This window comes from Harpia harpyja, chromosome 3 (assembly GCF_026419915.1).
Source record: "Harpia harpyja isolate bHarHar1 chromosome 3, bHarHar1 primary haplotype, whole genome shotgun sequence".
NCBI classification, from domain to species: Eukaryota; Metazoa; Chordata; class Aves; order Accipitriformes; family Accipitridae; genus Harpia; species Harpia harpyja.
In genome coordinates, this window is record NC_068942.1 from 60,088,902 (window position 1) to 60,103,071 (window position 14,170).

General features: G+C 43.9%; 1 protein-coding gene across 1 annotated transcript in view; it reads right to left on the minus strand.

Annotated features, from left to right (window-relative positions):
• The window catches only part of STON2 (stonin 2), a 76,592-nt gene that overhangs the window by 22,469 nt on the left and 39,953 nt on the right, over nucleotides 1-14,170 (minus strand). The gene's annotated exons all lie outside the window — the stretch shown is intronic.

Sequence of the window (14,170 nt, forward strand, 5' to 3'; positions counted from 1 at the left end):
ATACTGCCTGTATCACCAAACTGCGTAGCTCGTTTGGTAGCGGCTGAGAGACAAGAGCTGAGCACAGAAAGTGACCAATGTGAAGGAAAACAGAGGCCTCACAGCTGCTGTGCCCTGTAAACAAAGCACGGCTTTCTGAAGGGCCATGTGAAATTTTGCAGAAGAGCCCTGAAAGAACCGAGGTCTGCCTGAAGGAAACAACAGGGATTAGAAATAAGGAAAATGGGATAATAAGATAATATGAGGACTTTATTGAGCTTGAAAAGAAAGGTTCCCAGACTATAAAATGAAAAAGTAATTATTAATGAATTCCTGCAAACAGATCAAATGGACATTCAAGAAATGAATGGGCAACAAACACTTAACAGGTAATTTAAGTACCCTAAAACAATATCTTATTATATAGTGGCACTGACTGGTGGAGGAGATTTGACAGGAGTTGCCTAAGAAGAAAAACACAGCAATGGACAAGAATGACTGCCTCAGTTCACTAGGGAGCATTATTTTCTAACGTTTCAAGAAATAAGCTGATCGCTTCCTAGGAAAAGAGATTTTTTTCTTCATGAGATAATGTCGCAGAATTGTTTCAGTACATTATGGAAACGGGAGGTGGGGTGAATTTTTTTTGCCCACTGGCTTACTTGGGTACAGTGGATAAAGTACTTAGATAAAGTTTCAGAAACAGATGTCAGATGAAAATGTACCATCAGCGGACTTCTACTAGGTTTACAACCCTAGAAGAAATATCTAAAGGAGCTTAGGAACATGACGTAATCTGATCTTTTGTGCTGCATCTCCCCAGTTCAGAGGTTGGTACCACTCATCTAGGTCATGTCAAGGTCAAATAGTGGAAACAAAAAGGCCTGTCATGTGGGCAAGGACATGCACCTTCTGGAAAGCTTTGAATTTAACATCTCACGTGAAGTGGCATTTCTTGTAGGATTTGTTAAGGAACACACTTATGAGCGCTTGAAGTCATGAAGGAAAATTCTGCCTTCACTCTGGCTTAACGAAAGCATGTTTCTGCTTGGGACTAGGAAAGAGATTGTACTGGAAGGGAGTGTGTTTATTTGAACCAGAATTTTAATGTTCTAGAAATGCTGACAGCTCGGAAGATTAAATCCTGTATTTACTAACTCAGCAGTATCCTCCCCCCTAAATTTCCCCATCAACTGTGCACCACAACATAAGGGGGCAATGCCAGAAAACAAAATACCTACCTGACGCGTGGCAAAGTCTGTGCTTGAGTTCTCTGAGCTGGATCTGAACAAACCTGTTCCATGGGGTCAACTCTGCTGATGATTTTGGATAAGAAAATTGGTTCTCTCATAAAGCAAATTGAAACCCAGCTCTTTTATTATAGGATCTGAGCAGCTGTCAGATGGCAGCAGCCTGGCAATGCTGGGGTAAAAACTGTGCCACACAGTCCTGTGGGCGAGCCAGTCTCCTTGTAAATAGTTTCATGAGGCATCAGGAAGCAATTACGGAATCCCAGCAAAAGCTAATTATGCCCCCTCTCCTCCTTCATGAACTATCATTTAGAAGAAGCCAGAATTATTTTTCTCCTCTCTCCCCTACAGTTAAAACATAAATTAAGGGGATCTCCCCCACACCCCTTAAACTTTTAGCCCTGTTCAGTCTCTGCTTTGTGCCGGGCCTTTTGTCTTCGGGAAGAGGCTGGAAGCTGACGGCAAGACAACTGTCCGGCAGACAATAAAGCTGTCTGCAAACCAGACATTTCTGAATGGAGGCAGGGATGGCCGAGACGGAGGCATTCCCAACCTGTTGCTATAGCAGCGGGGTGAGCGGGCAGGACCGCCGAGCCGGTGGCTGCCCCCCCCCCCACCTCGGGGCTGCCCCACCGCCTGGCCACGGGCTACGCGCAGACATTCATGACTAGGAAGAAATGTTAACCCCTGCTTGCCCTCTACCAGCAAGGGGAAGGAGGCAGGATTGCCATGCTGGGGATAAACGGTGTCTCCTCTGGGTGGGGAAGGCAGGGGAAGCAGCAGATCGGCAGGGCGCTGGCTGCTGGTGCGGAGTGGGTGCAGGTTAGCTTTCACGTGAGGCGTTCCTCTGGAGCATCTGCTTGTACGGACAAGCCTTGGCGCTAATTACAGAATTTGAAATAGAACAAAATAACAAGCAGCAAACAGGTTAAAAACGTAGCGTGCCTGGAACTGGCGTCCTTCTGGGTCCACCAGAAATAGTGGAGAAAACACGGGATGCCCTTGGCTGTAGTCCTTTTCCAGGAAGCTCTGGCTGATCAGGGATGCCGAGTGGTGGTTTTGCAACTTTCACATACAGCAAGAACTAATCCTGCATATTTTATCTCCTTCTCCTGCACAGCATGCTACAGTGTGAACCATTAGCAAGTCATTTAATGGAAGTGCAAACACTTCCTGAGCACGAAGAATAAATACAGATAGCATTGGTAGCATTGTCCTCTGTAAATTCAGGGTAGAGTTTAATAGGAGGGCAGTTACTGGAATCCTGTATGCTTCAACTAACTTTTGGCTCTCAGCATCGAGTCTCTGTATGTACATGCAGCTCCAGAGTATGCAGATTTATATAGTCCACACCTAAGACTCGCTGTCCAAACTGAAAACTTCTGGTTGCTTTTGTGATAGGCAAGACTTTTTTTTTTTTATGATCTTTGATGGAAAAAAAAAAAAAGAAAAGAAAAAAGATCAATTGTTATCCCCTTATTTCCCTTCTTATTCACTGTAATGCCTGGGTACAGAAACGGAGGGAACAATGTCCAGTAGACAAAGAAATTCCCTTTTCAGCCAAGAGCAGCCCTACTTCTGATTCGGTTGGAGGAACAAGGATCCTGCCTGTAGCAGCTATCTACTCCAACAGTTTGTAAACTACGTTCATATAAGTACATTGAAGTCCGAGTGTTTTTTCATCGTCTCTTTGGCCTGCAAAGCAGACTGAAAATCCCTTGAGAACAGGAGCTCTCATGAGAGTATCTGAACTTCAGGTCAGGACAGAAAGTCTCCTGGATCAGCATTCCTGACAACATTTCAGTGATTCTCTGTTGGTCCCAGCTGGAACCTGTACATGCTGAGGCAGCTGCAAAACAGACAATAAGCTAAGCTCAACTGAACAGCTTCCAGCTTTGGAAAAGCTCTGGAGTTCGACTTGAATTTGGGAAGGAGAAAGTTCAGGTTGATTCTTTTCATCTATGTTACTTCATTCATTTCCTAGGAAGGGACCACCTGGAAAGGGGATCGCCATGTCTGCCTGTGGATGGCCGGATGCCAAGAAGATTTCACTACTCAGGGAAGATGCTCCTCAGCTGGTTAGGCTGTCTGCACTCTGCACCACCCATCAGAGAAGAGAGATGTAAAGCAGAACTCCAGTATTCTGCGAGCAGCAATTTTGCTAAGGAGACAAAATGAGGCCTCTCTTGCCACATTGAGCCAGTAGGAGTCACTTTTAGATGGAAATAATTTTGTACATCTCATTTACTGTCATCTGTAAATGTGTTTTACCACGAATGGTGTGTTCAGTAGTATGTACTTGGGGATAACGTGCATGGATTTCACTAAGGTAAGGAGGGAAGTAGGGCAACGTTATGGGATGGAGGTCACCTTTAGAAGCAGTGATTCTGGAAAAGATTTGGGTGATTATCACCTCTGGTGCAATCCTGAGGCTAAAAGAACTGATGTAATATTAGGATTTAGGAAGAGAGAATCATGAAGTAGAAGGAAATCGTTTCACTTGTGTATGTAGCATGGCCTGATTCCTGGTGGACCACTATGACCTGATCTTCTGCCCAGAATTCAGGGATGTAGAAAAACTGAGGAGGGTTCAGAAAAGACCCACAACAACTATAAAGGAATAAAAACCCTACCACACAGCAAAAGACAAAAGCTCAATCTATTTAATCTGCTCTGCAGGAGATTCAGGAACAATCAGTCTGTAAGCATCTACAAAGAAAACTATAAAAGAAAAATTGCTGTGATCTAATAAGTGATATGTGATAGTTGGAAAGCAACATGGAGAAATTGAGATTAGAAATCATGCAGAGTTTTAACAGCAAGAGCAATTAACCATGGAACTGATTTACCAAAAACTCTGCGCGGTGAAGTCCCACGTCACGGGAGTGCTTTAGGCAGGTAAGATTATTCTAGTTCTCACAGAAACTAAGTCAGGTATGTGCTATGGTTTGTGATACGCAGAAGCTCCAGCTATGTGATCACTTTAAAGCTTTTTGACCTTTTAATCTGCATGGGAAAAAAAACCAGCAACAGTTATTTAAGTAGCTCCATCTCACTCCCCTGTTGCGTGTTGAATTTAGAAATAGCAGAATGAATTTTAGTGCTGCTCCCTCACAGAAAAACATTAATGTAACTAGATTAAGTATGGAGAGTTGATGTCAAATCGAGCATTTTGGAATTGGCTGTAAGGAATGGAAAATAAAAGTTACAAAGAAAGCCAGGCCAGTATTCAGGAGGCCAAATACAATCATATCTGTGAGGATGTCCTCACACAACCTGATCTCAAAGTGCTCAGACATACATGGTCCCACACATGATACTGCAGTACAAACTGCTGTTTAAAAATAAAAGGAAGGAAAAGAAAGGAGTTGCATCAAATTATCCTTTCTTATAGATCACAACATAGCTGAATTTTGCTCTTTGCACTTCAGAACTTGGTTCCGAATGTACGCTTATGTGTAAATCCAGCTGCTTATTCCTGCATACACAAGGGCAATGCATGTCTTGTGTTTTCAACAAATACCAAAACACTGAAGTCCCCTAACAATGCAGCACTTGACGAATCTGAATTGCTCACTCACCCACTGAAATTCTATACAGAGCAGCTCAGAGCTGTTAATCTCACAGCAAAACCTGCTTCCAAACCTTCCCTTTCTTGAACACCTCAGTGGGCACAAACACAGATTTCCATTATCCCTTCAGCAATATTTGGAGAAAATTAATATAGCTCTTTTTGTATGTTTCAGTTTATCTTCTTATGCCACAGAGCGGCTTTTATCAACAAGGAAACAGCCTACTTTTCCTCCGTCTGATCAGAAAAGAAATAACCTCCCACAAAAGTTCATGAACCAAACCGCCCTCCTCCCCCACATCCTCCTCGGCTTTAAAACACGGTGCGCTTGTACCGGTGCAGTAGGCGCTGCGAATAAGGCACAGGAGAACGTTACATGCCGATTTAGTTGTATACACACAACTTACAATCCCCTTTTTAATCACTTGTTCCCGGAGGCCCAGAAGTCAACCTCTGCCTCATCCTCCCAGTGTTCACAGCACCGAACTCCTCCTGTAAATAAAACTTTCCCAAGTCAGTGGTATCGTGTTCAGTGTCCAATCGTCTTGGTCTTCACGGGCTGAGACGTTTCTTCCAGGCTTCTCTCCCTGCAGCTCATCCATCAGCCACCCTTCCGTCTACCCACCCGCCTACCCGGCCACTTACCGGCCCCTGCTGCTACGGGACCTTTCTTCTACTCGAAGTTCGGACGCTCCTCCTCCCACCGGTATGAAAAACTAACCCCGGACCGCTCAGATGAATGGATTCTCTCCTTCCTTGCCGCACTTACCCGGGGCTCAGCCAACTTTCGCGTCGCGGTGCCAGCCGCTGGCGTGCCAGCGCGGCCGGCTGCCCCTGCCTGCGTTTGTCCACGGCCGGCTGCCGCGGGAGCTGAGCGGGAGGTATGCACCCTGCGTGCTGCAGCAGGAGCCCTGGCTCGCCGCCTGCCAATCCACCCCTCTCCGCCGGGTGGGCAGGGCAGAGAGATGAAAAAGCGAGCAGGTTGTGTGCAGATCTGGCACACCCTGAAAAGCAGGAGGTGGGAGACGGACAGAAAGGCTGGGAGCAGCAGGCTGAACGGGTGCGACGCTTCGGGTTAAACCCTGCCAAACAAAAAGCCCAAGTTTTGTTTTTTCCTCTTTTGTATAAAAGCTACCTTTTGGGGGGCAAAGCTAAAGCAAACCGACTCCCAAAACATTTCAACCGATCACCTTGCCAGAAATGCAGCAGGCTGCTCCCTATGTCAGCAGCTGAATCACCGTGACCAGTTAACTCTTCAGACACCAGCTGGTTTTACGACCGCGATTTTCTTTTGTCCCTCAGGTGAACCCTTTTGGATTTACTCCAGATCGGGTAAATACAGAGATAACTTTTAAATGCAAAGTACTTAAAGAAGTCAGTCAGTCAGTCAGTCGGTCGGTCAGTCACTTATTTCAAATCTCTGCTTTTGCATCTCCTTGGAAATATTTTTCTACACCTCTCTCAAACTAAAGGACAGAAATTAGAGGGTGGTTTCTGACCATTGGAAGTATATGAGATCCCAGCGCAGTCTTACAGAAGGAAAATGAAGGGCATAAAAATCCTGTTTTTAAAGACCGAACAAGACAAACGTATGACAGTGATAACAGCATACATCCATTTGTGATAGCAGGGGATTAGACCTCACGATCCAGGAAGTTCTTGCCAGTTCTTCCCATAAAAGCCAAATGAAAGAAGGAAACCTAACCTCCCCACCAAACAGGCAGGTTCACCAACACAGAGTGCTCCACCTGCCAAATACACCTCTAGGTCTTCCCAGATGTCCCATTTTAGCCTATGTCGTCTCTGTCCTTGCCCTCACCCCTGCCCCAAGCAGTTGGGATGTAAGACTGAAAACCACAGGGACAATCTGTCAGCACCTCCGAGGAACAGCCAGCATCCTTCCACTCCATTGTGACATTTCTAGGGCTACTCAGGTTCTTCTCATTTCCCCTTAGCAGTTACTATGGAGAAACAAAATGTATTTGGGATTTTGATACACTAAGGAAAACAAACAGATTGTTTGAAGGCTAGGTGATCTGGATAATTTGGAAATCATGCCAGAAAGTATCTGGCTTATAAATACAGGATTGATTTGATATTTAACCATTAAAATAAAGCAGTATAGAAATCATTTTAAGTACACTGAATGAACGGCAGAAGGCAAATGGCTTTATGGTTTGAATGGTGGAGCGTGACAGTGCGCAGAATCAACAAGGAAAGACCAAGCTATGACTTTTGAGTTTTGGTCTAATGGCGAGTGTGAATTAAATGATGAAAGGGGGACTAGATGATGGAATGAATGACTATGTGATCAGGTACTATAGGGACAAGTGTGTTGTACAGGAGTCTTTCAGGTGAGATAGGAGCAGAACAGCATGCAGCATAGCTGGTGCCTGCCAGCCTGCAGAAGAGACATGACTGCCTTACTGACGGGGTACTTTTGTGCTGGCAGTCGAGGGGACAGAATCATTGGTTAGATGCCTCTCCTCAGGAAAAAAACCCACAAATTAAGAGTGGCCACATACTGTCCCTCCTTGTGCCAACCTTTCCATCTGGGCCTTTGCAAATTTGAGCCTATACTACTTATCTGAAATCAGACAATTAGTGGCAGATCTGGCACATTTGTTTTTTAATACCCCCAGGTCTGCGAACCATGAAGCTGTCCCTTATGCAATGCTTTCACTGCTTTACTTTCATCCTGCACCTTGTTGTAACAGCTTCATATAGCAGATAAGGCTTTCTCTCTCAGTGTAAGAAAAAGCACATTTTGTTTCACAGAGGCTAAAAATTCCCAGGCTTGTAGCAAGTTGAGGCTAAGGCAGAACGAGATGGAGAAATTAGCCCAAGGACAAACTGCTTGAATAAAAACTTTTAAAGGTGTGGGGCTTAAACAAACACACTGTCTGGAAAAGATGAAAACTCAGGCCTGCTCTTGTGACTTTCCAGATGAACAATGATCCTTTTCTCATTTTACCCTTCCTCTCCTCAGCCAAGGGAAACCTTTATGCAGATAATTTTTTCTGCTGTTCTGTCTGTTGCCTCGATCTTTTTGTGTGAAACAGCAATGTAAGATGAGCAGGGAGATGAAGTCATCTTCCCCTAGACACCCTCTTTTGTTTCTTGTTCCCCATTAAAGTCCATAATTAATCTGGCCACCACAACGGAGCACTGCATGGGGTGCTGGGATGTAGTGGACATACTGAAGCAAACTTGTTTCTCAGGAAACAAAGTTTTTTCCTCATGTGGTATTAGTCCCTTGACCCTTTGTCTGATAACAAGACTTCTAAAATGTGCACAGCAATTAACTCAAATTAGGAGTAGAATCATATTTGTGGAAAAAAAAATATCTGCTTTCCCAAAAATACATGCACTAAAGTGCTGCTCTTACCTCTAAGCTGAACACCTCAAAGACTCTGAACAGCCTTTGTGAAAAATCATAAGGATAAACTCACTCCAAAATGCCTGTTAGGCTGGTGACTCAGGCTTTCTGCTTGGCTGCGGGAAACCTAGGTTAAACCCTATTCTTGTTTACACAAGAGCTCAACTTGAGCTTCATGTCCTTCATCCTAGAGAAGGACCCTACCTGCCCTGCTATTGCCAGTTTGGGTCCAGTCTGTCAAAACCCCACCTTGGACCTTGACAGAAGTTCTGTCAAAACCAGCACAGCCACAAAACTTTTCCAACAACCCCTGCAGAAAAACTAAAAACAGCTGATCAATGTCGGGTGTCTAGTTCACCCCTTCCAAGATTGTCCTTTTGATGTTTGACGCTTCTTTGGCAGATATCGTTGTAGATAGCTAACCAGTGGAGCTTTTACTCTTACTGCTGGCGCCTATTTAACAGCCTAATGGATCTCACCGCAGAACAAATCGCTGAAGAGTCCCTAAGCTCTCCCAGCTACCCGTGACAAGGTCTATTTTTCATCACACCTCACCAGGCTTTATTCATATTCATCCTTACAAAATATGAAACCTGGATGAAAGTCTGTTTCAACTCTGTTTCCTGAGGCATTTGAAGCATAGGTAACAGATAAGGACTTGCTCTTAAGCAGTATCTTGTCACTGCTGGCCTGTGTTCATCCTGCAGCAGTTGAGAAAGAGAGAAGGAACCAAGCCCAGCCTGTGCAATTCAGCTAAACACAATCCCATCAGCCGCGTTTGGCTTGTGTTTTTATCTTGCAACCAGCGACTTCTGAACAGGAGCCGTCCCAGGATCCTCTTCTTGGGAGGAAAAGATGGCAAAATTAAAGCTCAGTGGCCCAGAACGGGTTTCTAGAGTACCACCCTGGCAGGACGAGATGGTTTAGGCCCGGATATATTCAAAGCAAAAAAAGCACACATGGAATGAAAGGCATCAAGATACATTGGGAGTAAAGATTAACTGAAAGCGAGATAATCAGCTATATAACACGTGGCTCAATCCAGGCACTAGTCAGAGTAAAATACAGCTTCTCATGACTAAAAATATGAAAAGCCAAACCCACTAATATCCGGGAGCTCTATGAGACATGGTCTCAGATGGGTTTCTGCTTGTTACATGTTTCCACATGGCTGAAGCAGTGTGTTGCCAGTAAGCGTTTAAGGTCTGTGAGAAGAATGTGTAGAGAAGTTCACAGGCCACAGACTTCTGCCTAGCTGGTCCAGTTCTCATGCTGGGGACTCTGAGAGATGCCTCCTTCACCCCCAAAGGTGCCCTAACCATGCCTGCCATTCAAATCCACGCCAACCTTGCTATGGTTAGAAATGGATCCCTTTGGATGCATGTCCTATCACATGTAAGCAAGCCCTTCTCTGACTCTGAGTTGCAGGCAGGAGCTCTGTCCTCCTCAAAGATGAGGCTGGTTCAGAAGAGTCTGAGAATGTTATTTTCCTCATGCACTGGTTGGATGCTACATGACAGAAAACTGTTCTCCACATGCTGCGAAGCAATTTGTGCTGCGGGCTGAGGAGGCCTTGATCTGTGTGCGTAGAGAGGGATCGAGGTGGGCTAGAAAGCCGGGGTGGGACAGGGGTATTATTTGTAGCACCGCTAAGACCTGTCTGATTCAACAGCCACTCGGTTCGGTTTGTCTGATGCTTGCCCATCCTTTTCAACAAAAAATGCAACTTAGATTTTTGTTTGATGTCCTGCAAGAATCTACAAATAAGAGCATGTATACATGCACACACACACATATATAAAAATATATATAATTATACGCATAGACACACAGAAAGAGGGAGCGCCCTGGCTCACCTGCTGCATGCTTCCACTGCCTTGTGACTTTAAGGCACAGAAAAGGGAAAGGCTTCAACTAGTGCCTGGGGGAAGAAACCCGAAATCTTAACTCCTGACTGTAGTGAATGGAAATCATACCACTCCCTCCAGTGCAGTAACACCGAAGGGAACAGAGACCTAATTTGAAGAAGCAGCAAAACCAGTGCCAAAGTAAATGCATCATCCTCAGGATTTATGATGAAGAAATACAATTTAAAACTCTGGCCTTTCATTCTTCTGGAGCAAAGCAAACTCTGACATGCTCAAGGTATTACATATTTGTGAAACAACTCCTAAGGCTTTAATGACTATTACAAAAAGCTGTCTGCTTTATTTGGTATTATTTGTAATAGCTTTATCTTCAAGTGGAAGGTGATTTTTAATCAAAGACTCGTGTGTAGTCTGCCATGATACACAGAAGTCACACCTATTGTAACTTACTCCTGGTTGAAAAAAAGAGGTGGTGAACTTCTGGACCACAGTGTTTGGAAATGGAGAAAAATCTCAGTCACCCTTTGCATAACCAGACATATTGCATAACCGAGTTTCCTTACACCAATTTAGAGGAAATTTTGGCCCATTACATTTCCTAGCAGGTTGCCAGCACAGACAGTACAGAGTGACTATGACAACTGGGTGTTACCAGCTTTATCTGCATCTGCCACTCATTTCCGTGGGGTTGGGAGTTACAAGGCTAAAATCACATGCTACTGAATCACTTGAGGGATGCTCCAAGTGACTTACCTTGAGAGCAGTAGTTACACCAAGGGATGGTGTGACCCTACCTTGCCCAAGGAGACGAGCTGCAGAGCTACTAATTGTGTTAAGAACTCGAGAAGCCAAACAAAGGCTTTTCACATCTGAGGCATCACGGTTGATTTGTCCAGGTCATGGTGTGAACGGATGATGGGGCCAAACAAATTCTCCAGCCCAGCAACATGAAGTTTAATGAAGACTTGTTCAGTCAGCCTTATTAGCAAAGAACGCTGCAGTGCCTAAGGAGGAGGGGCTGCTCTGCTTTCAATAGGACACAAAGGGTGCTAATTTCTAATCTCTGCTCCATTTGATGCTCTTTAAAGTTCATAGCCAAATTATAAAGTATGAGAAGCTGAGGAAAATAAACATGCAGTTGATAAAGGCAGCCTTTGTATTCAAACTTCTGCGGAAGAAACCATAGAGTAGAAAATTAGGTTGGAGGATCTTCACTGTTCCCACCATCTTACCTCATCACAGGAATTAAAAATGACTTTATCCTTATAGTGCTAGTAATAAAAAGAATTATCAATAGTCCTGCTATTCATCACAGAGGACATGAGATAGCAAGGGACATGCCATGGCTGTAGTTCATTACCTTAGCGATTCCAGCAGTTATTTTTCAACAGAATTCATATTTTCACCATTTGTTCTCTATTTTGTACAGCTGTTAACTTGAAATTTACCTTAAAATAAACTATACTGGCAGATTCAGCACACAGCTTGGAGACCTTAAATATTTCTGTATATTTACCATTGTGTTTTCCTCTTTTTAAACATCTTCCCTTTTGGTTGCACATAGTCAATGTGGAAATTAACTTTCTTAAACACATCGCAGAGCCAGCTCCATTTATATGAAAAAATACAGAACATAGCATTTTCCAAACAGAGCTGTGATTTTCTGAGTTGAAGGCTTTTAACATAAAAAACTAAAGGAATATAAAGGGAGTGTTAGGTTCTTAAATTTTTTGAGGAAAAATAGTGAGGAATATTTACCTCCCGACAATTACTATGCAATTAGATTAAAAATGGCACAAGAACTTATTTTACAATTTCATTTTGTTTATATGACAGGTTTGGTGTGACTAGCAAATTTGCCTGCATTATGTGTCTCTCTAGCATGTTGCATGGGGCACTGTAAGTGATTACACTGTTAAGCGTAGTGATCAGTTGCCTCAAAAACTTGTTCACTGACTTGAGTGGCATTTTCCCAATTTATGCTAATTTAAGTGGGACTAGAGTCATGGTGTTAGAGTATAGGAAATGAAGATTTTTTTGGGGGTGGGGGAATGATTTAATGAATTTTAAAAAATGAAAATATCCATAAAATTTTCATCCAGAAAATTGAATTTTAAAGATAACACACTTTTCTTATGCAACAGTAGAAATCCAGATAGGAGTGTCAAACCCCTAGAGCACAATACAGAAAGAGAAAACAGCTACAAAAACATTGCAGTTTCAGATTCCTGTAAGGTGCAAAAATTATCATCACTGATGAAATTTAGATGACACTGCAGGGCACTTCACTACAGCATTAGCTACTGCTAGAATTGGTATGTATTTTCTCAAAGAGCACCATTACTTCATGACTTTGCAACAGTGTTACTGTAATTATCCAGTCAATGAACGGCAATTTAAGTTCTTAAGCAGACCATGAAGAAATTCTGCTTGCAGAGGGGTCTTCTGCCAAGGAAAGGGGAATGACAATCCCTTTGCCCATTTTACCTTCACTGCCAGAAGGCAAGGTGCAGCAGGTTCACCCACTAGGAACAAGTTGAAGCCATCTGCATCACATTTCTTAAGCATTTAAGTTATTTTAAATTGGAAAGGAATAGAAGTAATGCAGCACCCAGAAGAGGAAAAATGGACAGGAAGAGAGAAAATCCTGAGGTGGAAGAAAGGAAAAGGGACCTTGTGGGTAAAAGAGCATTTCTTAGAGCTAGGTGATGGGTTTTAGAGATTTCAGCAATTGAAGGCAAAGTTTTATCTCTGCCCAGAATATCTCTGCATCATAGGTGTATAAAAGTCACGTAGCATAGCAAAAGAAATCCTGGACAACACTAGAAATTTGGATGAAGCCAACACAGGTAGAAGTTTTACTCGGCTTTGTTAAGATGGTGTTTCAGTGCAGTTTGTACAACAGACAGGCTGTTGGGCTGTTCAGAAAATGTATTAAGAGTGCTTTATTAAAATCTAGTAAACACATAAGGCTGGCAATTCTGGAGGAAAAGAATGACCTCACTTATGATCTTATCTACATGCAATACAGCAGTTTCCAACCAAAATGATCCCAGAGCATTGGATGGACTTCACTAACTGAAGCATAAACTTTGTATCGTGAAAAAAGAGTCACCTCTGAGAAAGAATACAAAGTCTTTCTAGAAGCGTACAAAGATCAGCAAGTGAAACATAGCCTTTTCTCCTTAAAACTGCAAGAACATGTAAGGAGGCAGTATCATTTACAATTACCATACCTGAAATAGAGCTGCTTTTCACCAGGAAGCCTTTGCTGGCTCCCTTTTCTCTTCAGAAAGTACTGGCAGCCAGGAGGCTCAAGAGCCACCTTGAAACTTTTCTGTAAAGCAGGGCATGGGCTGGAGCACATGGATTAAAGCTGTTCACTACTTAACATAGTAAGAAAGAATTCAAATGCAGAAAAAGTATAGCCTAGCTGTCCATCCTGATATTTCCTTCCTCCTCACTTCTTCCCCGGAAAAAGAAATCAAGAGACACATGAGCTGGGTTTCCAAGTCCAGGAGGAGAAGCCTGATGGGACCTGGTCCCATGCTGTTTGACTTGAGATCTCCTTGGAAGAGAGCCCCAGGAATTAACGGGTTAATCTCAAGCACCTTTGCTTGCAGAAGCAAACTCTCCCTGCCGTCTGATGGGGGATGTGTTGACTCCTACTGACCTGCTTTTCCTTTTATCCAGCAGACAAGGAGCTACTGGCTCAGGCAAAACCCTTCTCCCTTCACACCTGTTTGCTCCATTAGTTCAGGTTTGGGTTGTTCAGATGCGCGAGACAAACCGATTTTGTTCTGTGGACGCAGCTGGACTGTCAATCTCAGCAGAGCACAGCTAACCCTTTTGCCCCAGTATCACCCCAGCCCCCTGCCAGGCCAGGAGCAGCTTGGCAAGGGGATGGAGGGCAGAGCTGAAGCCTCAGCCGCAGGCAGCAGCCAGCTCCGCACAGGTACAGGGCAGCCTTGCAGGGCAGGGGGCACGGCCATTAGCGTGCCCACAGCTCTGCATTACAGCTTCTAGAAACCAGCTGCGCCCAGTGTCCTTCGCTGCAAAACTCCTGCAAAATGCACGCAGCCTTAATGTGAGCACACACAAGAAACTGCACAGCTCTTCAGCA